Source organism: Caretta caretta, chromosome 4 (genome assembly GCF_965140235.1).
Source record: "Caretta caretta isolate rCarCar2 chromosome 4, rCarCar1.hap1, whole genome shotgun sequence".
Taxonomy (NCBI): Eukaryota; Metazoa; Chordata; order Testudines; family Cheloniidae; genus Caretta; species Caretta caretta.
Genome location: NC_134209.1, coordinates 124,546,942 through 124,563,445, shown reverse-complemented (window position 1 = coordinate 124,563,445; position 16,504 = coordinate 124,546,942).

Genomic DNA, 16,504 nt, shown 5'->3' with positions numbered 1-16,504 from the left:
GAGGAGATGTTGCATTATACATTAAGAACATACACATTTGTGGTGAGAGGCAGACCAGCTGCAAGTCTCTGGATGAAGACAAAAGGGGAAAAAAACAGTGGTGACATCATAATTGGGGCCTACTATAGACCACAAAATCAGAAGGAGGAGTGAATTATGCATTTCTAGAACAAACAACAGAAATATCCAAATCACAAGAGCAGGTAGTAAGGGGGGACTTTAACTACACAGATATCTGCTGGAAAAGTAATACAGCAAAACATGCGCTCTCCAATAAGTTTTTAGAATGTGTGGCAACAATTTCTTTTTTCAGAAGGTGAAGGAAGTAACCAGGGAGGCAGCCATTTTAGGCTTGATTCTGACCAACAAGGAGGAATTGGTTGTGAATCTGTGAGTAGAAGGCAACTTGTTTGAAAGTGATAATAAAATGATAAATGTGATGATTCTAAGGAAAGAAGGAGAGAGAACAGTACAATAAGGATAATGGACTTCAAAAAATAAAAGACTTTAATAAATTCAGAGAACTAGTAGGTAAGGTCCCATGAGAAGAAAATCAAGGAGAAAAAGTAGTTCAGGAGGGCTGGCAGTATCGCAAAGAGTCAATATTAAAGGCACAACAGCAAACTATCCCAATGCAAAGGAAAGGTAGGACGAATAGTAAGAGGCCAATATGGCTGCATCAGGAACTCTTTAATGACCTGAAAACAAGAAGGAATCCTACAAAAAGTGGATACAAGGACAAACTGCTAAGGATGAGTACAAAAGAATAGTACTAGCATGTAGGGACAAAATCAGAAAAGCTAAGGCACAAAATGAGTTTTAGGAAGTAAACCAGTGTGTGTTGGGTAGTTATTTCTGGAGAATTTCATCAACTGGTTCAGACCAGGTCCCAGAAGTCTAAGAGAACAAAGAAAGATTTTTGGTATAAAAGCTTAATCTGACTGAGAGGCCTTCATTTTTTGATCTAACAAATGGACATGAGCCTTTGACGAATGGAGGTAGTGAGGCAAACACCACTGAAGGACTGGATGGACTTTGACCTACTATGCCTTCCATGTGGAAAATGAGCAACTTCTGGTATGTTTAGTATTACTGATATCTCTTATTGTTTTATGTTTTTTCTATAAGACTTTTGTCCTTAAATAAACATATTCTGCTTTGGAAAATCTGGTTGGTCACTGAGATTTAATAACAAGCCCTTGACAAAGAGCAAACTGCAGGTGCTGAATTAAGGTCAGACCTGCTGGGATAATCACAGTAAATTGAAAGGGAGGGTTGCAGCCTAAACCCTGGTTATGAGGCAGAGGGACATAGGTCCCTGCCCAGAAAGAAGTGGTGGCTAAGGAGCTGAGACCTAATGTGGCATTATATGGGTAGACCACAGAAAGGGGGTCAGAGGTGCAGTTACCCTGAAACTGCAACATGGAAAACTTAAGACTAAAGCTCCTCATTCTGCTGTAGAAGACTTTGTTGCTTTGTGGTGTTCTTCTGAATAATCTTTTGATTACAACTTCATTCATTTTTCTCAGGTTTCAGAGTAGCAGCTGTGTTAGTCTGTATTTGCAAAAAGAAAAGGAGGACTTGTGGCACCTTAGAGACTAACAAATTTATTTGAGCATAAGCTTTCGTGAGCTACAGCTCACTTCATCGGATGCTGAAGTGAGCTGTAGCTCACGAAAGCTTACGCTCAAATAAATTTGTTAGTCTCTAAGGTGCCACAAGTCCTCCTTTTCTTTTGATTCATTTTTCTGTTTTAACAATCTTGGGCTGGTAGAAAATACTCAGGTAACTGAGTGTAAATGTTTCTGTTGAAGATGACATTTGCTGGGAGCAGACCATAGCACAATTCAGCATGGCCCAATAGTTGCACAGAAATGTTAAAACAGCCCAGGAGAGGGCTGTGCTGGGGGCAGGTAGCTCCCAGGCTGATTGGGGAAGTAGGCACAGCTGGTGTCACGCCCCAAACAGACCACAGCTGGCCCTTATAAAAGGGCTGTGACCCAGATGCTCAGACAGAGTCTCCTCTAGCTGTGGAGGGAGACAGGCCTGGCTGCTGGGGAGCATACCAGGGTACCTGAGGTGAAGCAGGGCTGGGGAAGGCCAGAGGAGCTGGGAGGCTCCAGGCTGGAAAAGCCCCAGGCTGCAGGCCTGGCAGACAGCCTAAGACAGGGTACTGGGGTTGCAACAGGGCAGCCCAAGAGTAGGCAGAGGCCACAGGTCCAAACCCTCCTTGCCTGTGATGAGTGGCTTGTATGCTGCAGTCTGCCCCAGTGAACAGGGTCTAGGTGATGACTGGCAGTAGCCATATAGTGAGGTGGGGATGGGGGGTTGGGGAAAATGTGATCCTGTAATTACAGATTATGGGCTTGACTCATCACAGTAGTACTTTTAGGTTTATATCAATGGAAGGTCATTGGCATAACAGGAGTGTAATATAGTGGAAATTAAAGTCCTTTATTGTAATCCACATACACAAGGAGCAGAGTTCATGGCATTTAACCTCAACTTTGGCATTTCCTGATTTTTTGGGGGGCATTAATATTTGTAACCTTAATGTTACATTAAAGTGAACTTTTGTATTCTACCTTGTATTACTCTTAATTTTGTAAGACAATTTTAAGGCCACACTGTACCTGGATCTATGCTGACAAGCCTCAAAAAGGATCAAAGTCTATGTTCAGTTCAGATGAGCAGTACACAGTAGTTCACAGGCTTATCCAAAGTGGATCCAAAGTATTCAAAACTCTTGTGTCAGGAAACCTGAGCTGGAAATCTCCTTAGTAGTGGCTCTCTGCATGAGATTGCTGAGACTTCCTAAATCTTATCCAGATACAAGAATCACTATAGCAGCTTCTTCCTATTTCATCACTTTCTCTCCTGGCCCATGATACAACAAAATGGAAAATAACAAAAATTAAGCTGGTCAAAAGTTTGATTTTTATAGACAAAAGTTCAGGGAGTTTGTATTTTGTCAGAATTTATTCTTCCATCACTAATCTATGGTGGTTGACGTGTAAGCAAGCTGGCTAGGCTGTCTTGAGTGTCTACTGATACTGACAAATAAAATTCCTGCACAGTCTCTAAAATCAGACAGCTCACAATCTAGCTGTATATATATATATATATAGATGTAAGCAGAGTCAGGATGAGCTCCACCCTGACATCTGGTCGTGAGGTGTGGCAAGTTGTGGAAAAGAACTTCAGGGGCTGATCTCATTTGCATAGGCACACCCACCCTGCCTAGAATGAGGCCATAGCTGCCCAAATGGTCACTTTGGCTGCTGTGGGATCCCCAGTGTCTCTGTTATTGGGGCAGGAAGAATATATTGTTATTACCCTGATTATGGGAACTATGCTTGGAACTGTACTTGGCCTTTTGTTATGATGGAGGGACTCGCCATCAACTAAGTAGCACTCGCTAGGCAAGGGACATGGGTTCCAAAACTCTGTGAATAGAGAGAGGCTGGGGACAGGTATTAATACTTGGTGGCATGGGCCCCCTGGTGAGGGCCTTACATGCTAATTGCACGTCCTCCTCTCTCCACTGTAGAATATCAGAGCTAATTTTGATTCTATTAGGAGTTTAGTTACAGGCTGCTGAGCTGAATTCACTTTGGGCTAATGGTGCACCAGCACTGAGGCTCCCCTACTGCAAGCTGAAATCACAAAAGAGCTGAAATCACTCAGTGTTGTGTTAAGTAGTGGGGGAGCCTGAAGCTATATGGTGGAGCAGTTTGCGGGATGGCTGGCAGAGCATTGCAGTTTGTGGGACGGCGAGCAGAGCGGCTGGTGGAGCAGAGCAGTTTGCGGGATGGCGAGCGGAGCGGAGCGGCTGGTGGAGCAGAGCTGTTTGTCGGATGCTTAGAGCAGCTCATGGGGCGGCTGTTAGAGCGGAGCCCCATGGAGAGGTGGGGCCATCAGCTTTGGACCATGTAAGGTGCCCCTTAACCCCCTCCCCCCCTCCATTTCCACCCAGGTTGGGAGGTAAAACTCTGCAGATAAACTTTTGAACTCTGGGGCTGCCCTGACCAAGGACAGAGACTTTTGGGTTGTTGGACTTTTGGGACTTTGGGTGATTTTGGGTTGCTGGATTCAAGAACCAAAGGGAAAGGGCATGCCCCAATTATCTTGGGGTGGGTTTTGCTCGTGGGTTGTGTTATGAATCCTGTTGGTGGTGTTTCCCCAACATAATGCCACATTGTTTCTCTCTGTTATTAAAAGGCTTTTTTGCTACACTCAGACTATGTGCTTGCGAGAGGGGAAGTATTGCCTCTTGGAGGCGCCCAGCGGGGGTGGTATATATTTGTCCCAGGTCACTGGGTGGGGTCTCAAGCCGGTTTGCATTGTGTTATTGGAATGGATCCCCTAGATACTGAACCCGGCCCTTGTTGCTGCCAACTCTGACAGGCAGAAGGGTTACATACATATATATATATATATGCATAGGATGGAGACTGAATTTGTATTTCAACATATGCTTCTGAGACGGTGCCCATTTGGATGTTAGAACAGCACAGTGCCTGCAGAGATTAAGTGATTCAGCTAAGATCTGTAGACTGTGATTCATAGAGACAACGACCCATCTGTATAATGACTCAGTTTTAAGGAAACAGCAGGACCAGTTTTTTTTGTATGACTGCCTTCGTCCGCAAAATGTATGTTTCATCCTAGCAGCAAGAACTATATATTTCTGTTACTCTTCAAACAACAGAAATACACATCTGTCACTGCAACAATAAATTGGAGAAGTGATAGCAACCTTTTCACACTGATATCATATTCATCCAACTGTTTTATCATTAAAACCTATTATCTCAAAATGACTGACAGCCTCAACAATTTTGGGGACTTCAATCATTACTGAGGCAGGAATTTGATTTTTATCTAATATATTCATTTATTTTTGTGCAGCTGAACAGCACAGTATTGCGTTTAGGGCTGTCGTGTTAACTTTCCATGGAGCGTAGTTTAAAATTCCTGTGTGACAACTTGGAATGAACAATTTACATTTAAAATAACATGTTCACGTTATCCATTGTAATCCTAATTAACCAAGAAAGGCTTTTATCACAGCATCCATTGGCAATTGTAAGCCAGATACACAGCCATGAAAGTCAATGGAACTACCAACTGAGGAGCCCTCTGGGACCAATTTTCAATTTTGGGCACCTAACAGGATACCGAAGTCTGCATATGTGCTTGCTCAAATCAGCACTCAGATGCCCAAATACCTTCAAATGACTCAACTAACCTGACTTAATTTTAATGAAGTGTTTAAAAATATCCCACCATCTAATTATGCAGATGAGTGCGCAATATTACCTGTACATATATTTACCAGCACTTACCCATCTCCACTACTGCTGGATTGTATTAATTCCCTCATTGCTTTATGGAAGTTGAAATCAGTCCAATCAAAATCAGTATGTGTCTCAGCAGCAGGCACTGCCCATGTTTACTGCTTTTCACATTCTAAAGTGGGAAATAATTTTATATTTTCTACTGTATCTCTGTCAGGCACCCAGGTCTTAAACTCTGAAACACAAGGCTCTTTGGCACGAGTAAGCTCCAACCTGCCATCCACTGACTTGCTAACTGTGGTCAGAATAGGAGCTGTCAAGTGTAACAGGGCGGTTACCTGCTCTGGCCCTGATAGGGCTGAGGCCAGCCCAGGGAGAGGGCTGGGGCTGTGGGGAAAAGCCCAGCTGGACTAAGGGAGCAGCCATAGCTGTGGCCAGCTCAATCAGGCCCAGCTGGCCTCTATAACAGGCTGTGAGCCAGGAGCCCAGTCAGTCTCCCTCTGCCTGTAGACTGAGAAGGGCCTGGCTGCAAGGTGCTGAGCAGGACACCTAGATTGGAGCAGGGCTGGGGAAGGGCCAGAGGAGCTGGGAGCTCCGGCCTGGAAAGCCTCAGGCTGCAGGCCTGATTACAGGCCAAATAGGTGCAGGGTTGCAGAGGGGCAGGCCACGGGTAGGCGGAGGCAGCAGGTCCAAAACCCCCTTGCCGGTGATGAGTGGCCAATACACTGCAGTCTGCCCCCGATATAAGGGGCTAAGTGGGGATTGGCAGTAGCCCGGACTGAGGCGAGGTGGGGTTAAAGGGTGGGGGCTCCCCTGGGTGGGGACACCCAGAACCTGAGAGTGTGGGGGTACTGCCAGGGGGGCAGCACCCCAGAGAAAGGGGCACTGGGTCCTGGGAGGGACATGGGGGGTAGCAGTAAGGCTGGTCACTGGCCTGCAGAGGGCGCTCCAGTGGCTAGATGAGCTAATTCCCGACAATGACCAGCAGGAGGCGCAGGAGGGGTGAGTACAAACCTTTACATCAAGTAACAGAGGAAATAGCTCCCATGGAGACTGTGATTCAGGGACAGACAAACGTTACAGTTCGGTGTAATCCATTTGCCATACTTTCCCCTAATCCTCGATATCTCCTGGCTGGCATTCCATGATCCGCTCATTTGGTGGCAAGCACAGGAAGTCTATCTTCCATTAGAGTTTTGTAGACCGCATTGTGGGAGACCAGGGGCTCTTGTCCCAGCATCCAAACCTCGGGAGGCTCAGATGGGAGCGACTATCCAGGCAGAAATTACCATTTGAAGCTACATGTGAACTCCCCTCAAAACATCAAGGCTACGCTGATCTTTTTGAAAAGAAGAGAATGGAAACTACCTCTGCCTCTGTACTGGGACTATGACTGCCTAAAAGAGTTGCAGCCAGGAGCGAAAATACCCTTCAGATGAATTTATGCCATGTCAGAACCTGAGCTGACAGTGCTCTGAGAGTATGTCCAGGAGAATCTGGCCCAAGGGTTTATCCGCAAGTCAGCCTCACCGGCTGGTGCACCAGTATTTTTTGTCAAGAAGAAAGACAGCAGTCTCTGATTCTATGTTTGATTACCATGCATTGAATCAGTACCTAATCAGATAACACTCAAGAATTGTTACCTGCTACCCTGAATTCTACAACTACCCTGCTCTCTGAAGAGTCACCCAGTATTTCATGTATCACTTTTGAAACCCTACACAGAAAACTCTTTCCCTCACAGGACTTAGCCACCTTCTTCACCAGTACGGGCACAGGGCCATCGTGAATATATGGTTTATGAAATCCTGAACTCCTAAACATAAATGTGACAGGCTCTGGTACCTGGTTGACTGGAATGGTAATGGTCCTGAGGAGCGTATCTGGAAAACTGTGGAAAATGTACATGCCCCCGTGCTTGTACAAATATTCCATAGGAGCCACCCAGAAAAGTTTGGTCCTGAGGGTGCCCTTGGCAAGGAGGTGATGTCAAAGATCATGGGTTTTGAATGCTGGAACACAGGCCGCTTTGGAGCTAGTAAGCTCCAACCTGCCATGCAGTGACCTGCTACCTTTGGTCAGAATAGGAGCTGAACTCCAACAGAGGGCTGCAGTCCTGGAATCCAATTGGTAGAATGATGGGGGTCCTGACTGGTTCACAGCATCTATATAAACCCAGCACAGGAACAGGACGTTGTCCATGCAACTGGGTTCTCCCTATGTCGGACTGCTTCCTCTGTGATAGCTTTCTAATTGCCTGCTGCTGATCTCCTCGTAACCTGATCCTGCTTGCCTCCTAACACTTTGATTTGCCCTCTAACCTGTCTCCTGACTCAGACCGCCTGGTATCAGATCTGGCCTGACTCCTGTTCTGACTACTACGTCAGAGCGCCCACATCCCAGTCAGAGACTTAATTCTCCCAGTCATGACAATGTCCATTGCATAGCAGGGAGAACTATGGGGTGGATTCTTCTCTCACGCTGGTCTTAGACTGGTGTAACTCCATTTATTTCAGTGTTGTTACTCCTGCTTTACACTGGTCATAAGCAAAATCAGAATCAGGCTCATTATGAGCCAGCAAGACTCTAAAGTTCATCATAGGGACATCGAATTTAACACACTAGACCACTAATCTGCTAAATTCAATATATCTCTAAGGCAAATCCTGAGGCCCAGCCTTTGTTTTTATCTTTATTCAGGTAAATTCCTGGTTACGGTAGACATTTGCCAGAGTAAAGATTGAGTAAAAGCCAAGCAAAAGACTTCAGAGTCTTGTCCCCTAGTAGGGGCCAATAACCAATAATTCAGAAAAAGCTGGGTTAAAAAAAATTCACCTGCACAATTGTGCAGTGTTGTTCATGGAAGAAATAGTCTCTGCTGACCTCTGCACTAAATAGCTTATGCCCTGAAGGATTTACTTATTTATTTAGATTTAAAATAATTAAAAAGAGGCCTATCCAAGGTTCTAAGTCCCCTAGCACAGCATTAATAACACAGTAAAATCCCAGCAGCATTAAAGTAATCATTGCAACAGGAACTCAGCCAGCAAACTACCTACAGAAACTTTATTCCACCCCTTCATTGTGTAGGGCACATATCCCAGACCTGCTCCAAAACCCTGATCAAATGGCTGTCTTTTGCAGCATGCCCAGAAAGTCACCAAATTAAGGCGATTTCAGAATGGGGTGGGGGAAACAAGTTCCAGAATCTTGGAGCCTTCATGGAGAACACCCTGCTAGCCACCTCCTGTCTCCTCTTTTAGAAAGAGGGGATCCAGCCTGGGTGCCCTGCTGACTAGGGCAGTGTGGCCCATGGAGAGAAGTGATCCTTCAGGTAGACTGGTCTCAGGCTTGACAAAGCCCTGGCTGGGATGATTTAACTGGGAATTGGTCCTGCTTCGAGCAGGGGGTTGGACTAGATGACCTACTGGGGTCCCTTCCAACCCTTATATTCTATGATTCTATTTAGGATTTTATAGGTCATAACTAACCCCTTAAATGCCACTTGGAGACCAATGAGCACCGTGGTTAACTTTTACCATGGGACTCATCATTGCAGATGTTCAGTGTTCAAGCACAGGAAGAGACCACCATGATAGTGCAACATTCCAGCTCTACTCCTTCCTCCCCATATACAGTCCTCTCTCCTCAAACACTTCCTGAAAGTACAGTTCTCTTATTCTATCCATACTGAGCATACTGTCATACTCTAACACCCCCTATTGGGAAGCTATCTATCATAACTATAAATGTTGTTGCTCAGGATTATGCAACCCTTTTCAAAATCCAACTCTACGAGCTTATTTGTCTCTTTGGCCTCCTGCTGTAGTGAACTCCACAGGATGACTACAAGCTGTAAGAAGTTTCATTTCCTCTTCGTCTGGTAAGCTTACCTGCCATTAGTTTGACCTTTGTTATTGAATGACTGTTCCTGAATAATGGGACAACATAAAAAGGAGTAACTGATTAGTTTTCACTACCCCCTTAACAATCTAAAGGCCCTTCCAGTGCTTTTTCTTTCAATATGGATAGCAATTCTTCTCCCATCAGATGCAAATACTGAATGACTGAAGAGCTTCATCTTGTAGTGCTTTAAAAAGTGATTGACATGTTGTTTGGCTTTTAGACATTTTTTTTTCTTTAGTGGCATGGAATAAGTAATGCATGACCTGACTGCAGTTAGAATTTTTTAAAAGTTATCATATTGCTATCCTTTCCTTTTTCCATATTGCATAAATCAAAACTCTTTTCTGCTGAAAAAGTAGCTATGTACACAAAAGCTTCAATGCTAAACTAGAGAATTTTTTGATCAATCCTAACACAATATGCAGTTGACATAACTAAAGGTTGTGAATTCATGGAGACATCTGGGTGGTATTAGCAGCATCTATATTAAATTAGAAGAGAGGAGACAGTGTAATGTGACTATTGAGAATAATATGATGCAGAATCGCTTGTAAAATCAGACTTGTGCAATAGTTATGCATTACTTTTATTCTGTTGCTTGAGTAAGCAATGAAAATCAGTTTATAGGATTTTTTTTAAATAGGCTTTTCCTCATCTCCTACTGACATGTAAAAGTGTAAAACAAAAACTATTGTATTATCCCAAATCTTTCACAAAGGTAGAGCAATTTTGGAACAATTACTGACTGCTACATTAGGGCAAAATTCAAGAGGACACAATATTTTAGTACCTGATTATCTCTCCTAACTTGCTATTTATCTCAGTGGGTAGAATGGGATAATAATTAGAGAATTAAGTCTTGCTCACTCAGTCATGAAGTGCACAAATTCATTTGCTGTTTCATAGTTATTTTCCAGCTGGAGGAGTTTAATTAATATTTCTTTCTGCTGTGCCCACACCTGACCAACAAAAGCCACTCCAGTTTGGTCCCATTGATCTCAGCCATTTAACCTCTGTCTCTCTTCATATTGCTTTGCAAGCAAGCAGTGTCCTCTAAAGCTAATGCCATTGCTACTCAGATATAGCCAATCAGAGGCTTTGGATTAGTAAATGCTTGTCAGCTTGGTCGATTCCGGAGTCTGACTGCCATCAACAGAGTACATTCCCTCAACCTGCCAAAGGAGAGACACACAGAGTGGACCCCAGTCCAAGTCCCCAGTACTGCTGCCTGAGGCTGGTCTGAGTTTAACAACATGTAAATCTTCTTCATGCCCTTTTACTGCCATAATCTCTCATTGTCAGATTAATAGACTGTGGTCATTCCATTTACAAGACTCCAACAGTCTTTTCCCAACTGGCTGAAATAGTAATATATCATTATGTATGTGTGATATTAACAAACAGTAAAAATGTGCTCTTCCCTTCTTCTTTTTCTCATTGAATCCAGATTTTTCCATGATCCCTATAGGCAAAGTGCTGCCTGTGGAAGAAAGTCCCTGCTGGCTGTCACAAGGCAATGTTATCTTGTGAATGGTTCCTTAAATATCTACAAGGCTGCAGAGATTAAATGTTCTCCAGGGAAACACAGGAAAAGTAGAATGTCAGTGTCACCTTTCGTCCAAGTGAAAAGTCAAATGACATTTCCAGAAATATTGATTAGAACATCTTTGTGTGTCAAAATAGAATGATGATTTCAATATCTGCAATGCAATGCAATGCACAGGTTGAAGCAGGAGCTAGCAAGTAGAGATAAGACTATTTCAGGAAGTTCAGAATTGGTGATCAGAAAATCTTTCCCACTGTGCTTGAGGCTCATACTCAGTGAGTTCAGATGACTTCATGTCAAACTCTCTCCCTCTAGCCCCACTGGTGGGAGAACCCAAGCATCTGATTGCAAGTTTATTGCCTTTTCTTGTTTTGAGATACCTCTTCCCCCCGATCTGCCATGTATAGTGGATATTAACTTGTAAAGTAGAATGGTGGGGCACAGGCCCTCAATCCCACTCTATGGATTGGCCAGAAAGGGTGCTCCAAGATGTGTATGAGAGCCAGAATTCTCAAAAATACTTTCCTTTGGCTTCTGCTCTCCCATGTATCCCATGTCATTCCACTCCTCAGAAAGCTGGACCTCCTGCTGCCAACACAGGGGAGTTGTGATTATGTTACAGTAGTAGACTTCTGAACATTATCTACTATAATCTTTGTCATGACATGGGTCTTTATCATAACTTACTTTCTACTGTGTATTTCATACAAAGAATGCCCCCCCAGTGCTTTACAGAATTAAACAATGACTAAATTTAAAAAATGGCTGAGGAAGGAAGAAATAAAAAGGCATAAATAATGGAGAAAATATGGGCAGGATTTTCAGTTGGCATAGCTCCACTGACGCCAAAACAGTTACATTGATTTATGCCATCTGAGAATCTAGCCCTCCATGTTTTAACCTGAGATTTGAAAAGTGCTGAAGCAGAGAAATGCAGAAAGGCCATATGTCAAATGGCAGAAATTGCAGGGCAGAAGGCTCTTGCACCAAAATTGATCAGATTTTTGAGAACGGACAGTCAGGAGGACAGTGCTAGAAAAGAAGAACCAGACAGAGAAATAGTCAAAGAGAGGAAAGAGAGAGGCTGGAGCAAGTCTATAAAGTAAGATTATTTTTAAACTACTTTTAGTGAGCCCCTTGTCAAACAACAATGAATATAAATTTGTCTTATATTATCTGAAGTACAATATATATTGCAACTTTGAAATAGTAAAATTGAAACAAGTTTAATTTACAATACAAAATATTGTGCACATTCTGATTTGTTATGTCAATTTGACCTCATTATTAATTAATATAATCTTAATTAATCTTCTGTTTTCTTGAGTCTCTACATAAATCAGTAGACAAACTTCTGGCCACTCTGCATTTTTCAGCTTTAAGATTATTTCCTCATTCAGCTCCCAGGCTTTCATTTGATCTTTTGCTGTCCTCTTTGACCTTAGTCTTCACACTCCAAATCCTCATTTCGACTCCTCTGATCATAACCTGTGAAGGTAAGGGGAGGGAAAGGTTTATCCTTAGCCCGAGCTTGTGTAAATTGATGTCTTTTACTATCACAGAAATTTAGGCTTGTAAAAATCTGTATTGCATTGATCTCCTGGAATTCAGGGTTATACTTGGCCTGATTTGATGTCACTTACACCAATGTAAATCAGCAACAGCTGCACAAGAGCCATGGGAGATACACCAATTTAATACTGCTGTCAGTGAGATCAGAATAAGACCCGTTGCCTCTAGCAGCAGTAAAGTTTTTCCATAGTTATAGCCTCCACTCTGTTGATATGTTTAATGGACATGATCTGTAGCACAAAAATAACCTTTCACATTCTTTTTATGCATATCCAGCAAAATTCAGGCTAGCAAACTAGTAAGCTGTTTACTTAAATTTCAGGCAGACTCATTGCTGCAAGGGGATGTGTTCTTGTCAAAAGAAAGGATTTGGGATGTGTGTAAATGGGAATTGTGGGACGGATATATGCCATTCAGTTGTTTAAGTTGGTTATCTAAGACTTCAGTAATTAGGCTGGTTTTATTAGAAGCACAATTTATCTATTTATGACATGGAGAGTACCCGTAAGAAATTCCAGCTGAAAATGCTTTGATTTTCAGGAGTGGATGTTAGTGACCTGAGACCTTGGGAAAGATAGAATATAAACATTCCTAGAGGGGAGTTGGCCAGCTCAGGTGATTGGCAATGGATACAGACCATTCATCTCTAGTTCGCTGACAACATTTATAACCGAGATAGGCCTGACCCAAGACTGTGGATCTGCCTCCTAAAATTTGTGGGTGTTTGAAACATGTTGTGAACATGGCTCCACAGCTGAATTTTTCAGTAGGAATCTATAGGCTGGGTGACCCCTGTTGCGTTTTGTTTGTTGGAGTAACATAAAACACAGCCCGCAGGGTCTTCCTATGGGTTTGCTTGGAGCCTACAAGGTCCATCAGCCCTGAAATGTAAGGAATTATTAAAGTCTGTGCCTTAGAGGAGCCCACATGGAACAAGACAGCAGGGAATGGGTAGGATGGAAGAAAAGGAGTAATATCAACATGATCACATGGTGCTCAGTGAAGCGAGTGCACAGGAGGATGGCGAAGGACGTTTTTGTTGTTGCTGGCTTAAATAAATTCAAATTTGTAGTTGCTCGCTTAAATAAATGTCTTAGTTCAACAGTTTCTTGTGGCACTTCTGGTAGAAGTGGGTCTTAAGAAGGGTAGTGGCCTTGTGGACCAACTCAGGAAGAGTGTTTTATGCATAAGGTGTGGCATGGAGAAAAGGCACAAAGAAAGTTGTGGGACAAACAGAAAAATGGGGCACTGAAGCTGGCATTGTTTCAAGGGGACTTGGTGTTGGGGGCTCTGTAGTGGCTTTGAATGGTTCCTCCCTGCCAGTGTCAGAGGGAGGCCACTACGCCACCTAGCAGCTCAATGCTGATCAACAGGGGATTAGCATGGTAAGTCCGTTAAAAGTCTAGGACCCTAGCGCCTCAGGACAGGGTAATTGACTGTCTTTAGCCCAGCTCCCTGCCTGAGGCAGATGACCACCACGGTCAGGCTCAAGCCCTCCGGGTGGGGCAAAGCAATAGTAGTCTGTATCCAACTCTTGGGGTATTCGCCTGGCGGCAGCTCCTCTCAGTATTCCCCCGGAGACTGTTGTTGGTACAGCTCGGTCCCTGACTTAGGAGCCAGATGCAAGGCAGAAGTGTCCGACTCCTTCCCTGGCTCTTTCTCAACTGAGCTCTTATACTTCCTGTTTTGTCCCTCTGCTTCTGGCTCAAGGGGCAGACCTGGCCCTGCCCAACCCGCCAGGGGTCGGGGGGGGGGGGGTGGTGGTTCCTCCCCCTCTGAGATAGGCCACTCTGCCTCACTACAGCCTCTTGAGAAAACAGACTATTGTTTTTGCAGCAAAAAGACTTGAGTCTCTATAGAGCATCTGTACAATTATCTCTTAGAAAAACATTCAATCTTGATTTAAAAATTGGCAGAATCTATCAAGACGACTGGTAAATTGTTCCAATGGTTAATTACCCTCACTGTCAAAAATGTACACCTTATTTCCAGTCTGAATTTGTCTAGCTTCTACTTCCAGCCATTGGATCATATCATACCTTTTTCTGCTAGACTGAAGATACCATTTTTACATATTAGTTTCCCAAGTAGATATTTATAGACTGCAGTCAAGTCACCCCTCAACCTTCTCTGTATTTCCCTATGAGTTTATATGCTGCCCAGCAGAATGGGGCTCTGATCCTTATTGTATTGTGATAGTGCCCAAATACATCAATTATTAATTACAATAAAAAGCTTAATGCAACATTAAAGTTGCACAGTAAAAATGAAAGTCAGTAAATACAAAAATTAAAGATACCAGCTACAATCCTTTGGTTGCTTTGCACATGAAGATTTTATGTTACAATTCTTGTTAAATTGTTTGCCATTAGTGCAACGTAAAGATTTTAAAAATGATTCTCAGTTCACCCTCCATAAAGAATCCCAATTTATTATTGGAGAAAATTGGCCCATATTAAAATCTGCCCCTGTTAATACACCCTCTTTTCCCTCTCCCCACCTAAAACTCACCATTTTCTAAAAATAATGCCACATTCTGTTTTGCCTGTGGATTCTTTACCTGACGTTTATTAAATAGACAAAATCAAACACAACCATGCTTTTTTTGGTGAACAGGCCATTCTTAAGTAAGACAGATGACATAAAGCTTCTTTCTCCTACTAGGTCTATTCACTATAGTCCTAAGTAGCCATTTGCTATGTTTTTCCATGCCCAAAGAGCAACCATGTGCTTTCAGTCAGAGCTACCTTTATTCTCCATTAAGAAAACAACAAAACAAAGAACAAAAGTCAGATCTCCATGGGAGAGCACATAGTGTGCCTGAACTCTGTAACATGCTGCATCTTGACACAAAACAGCAGCTGTCTCTGTAGCAAGGACGCTCCATCGATCTCTCCATTTAAAGACCCAGAACATAGAAAAATGGAAAAATCTGGTAGAATTTGAGACAATGCCAACATTTTCATAAAATGTTTACACCAACTTATAGAATTATAGGGCAGGGATCTTACAGTCTATTAAATTCTATGGGGTTTATAGCAATTTCTATAGAATCCTGTTGGTTTGATTCCTATTAAATTCTATAAGACTTTTCCATGAGCGAAGACACTAAAGGTAAACATTACTGTTCACACACTTCTCAGCATTGTTCCCTTACTTCTGCAACATAAAATAATGGTTTGCAAGATCAGGCCCTTTGTGAATATTTTGCAAAGTGTTTAAAAGGTATTTAGGCTCTTAAAGAAGCAGATGGGTGTTCAGGAGGAAAACACTAATTTCAATGGGAGTTAGGTGCTTTAACAATTCCATGGGGTGCCTATCTGCATCTAGAGGCACCTAAATACCTTTAAAAATCTGGACCTTGGTTCTTCCTTTAATTCCCATTGAATTTATAGGAGTTAAGAAAGCTCAGTAGCTCACAAGAAGCACTAAGTACCTTGCTGGATCATGTCCATAAACAGCACCAGTAATGTGCTGAAACAGATATAGTGTAAATGCACATATTGAAGGATAAAAAAAATACATTGTAGTGCAACACCTGTGGGCCTGGGTCTCATTTACACTACAGTCCCTTTACCCTACTCTAATGTTGGTGTAAAGGGACCCTAAAGAGGATATAAATGTAATACATTCCTACTTTAAAACACCTATATCCTGCCAGAGTGGTATAAAGTTGCCTCAGTGTAAATGAGACTAAGGCCCATCGTCCTCTTCTTTGCTCGACAATAAGGACTGTAATCTGTTTTCTGGGACAATAAATCTACCAGTCCCTGAATACTGCATATCCCCATGCCCTTTGTTTAATCTGAAGAATGTCTCAGAACATTACCAAACAGTGCATAAGATGAATATGTTAAAGTATTGCCATTTTCTTAGAATGTGGGATAAATGGACACAAATGGCATAAGGCTCAGCTGCACACAGACACTTATCTTCCACCTGTAGCTGCTGTGAGACGTGAAATCAGGTAATGACAAGAAACAGCTGTTGTAGAGCTTGTAATATACTGAGTTAAGAGTCATTGGCTACAAAGTCAGATCATCGGAACAAAAGCTGGAATATATATGGAGCATTTAAAGGGAAAAGACAGCTCCTCCTCCCACTCCCCAAGTTTGGGTGGGTTTTCTAGTTACTAAACAAGAAAATCAAGATAAACGGGGACAATGTGATCTGTAACTGA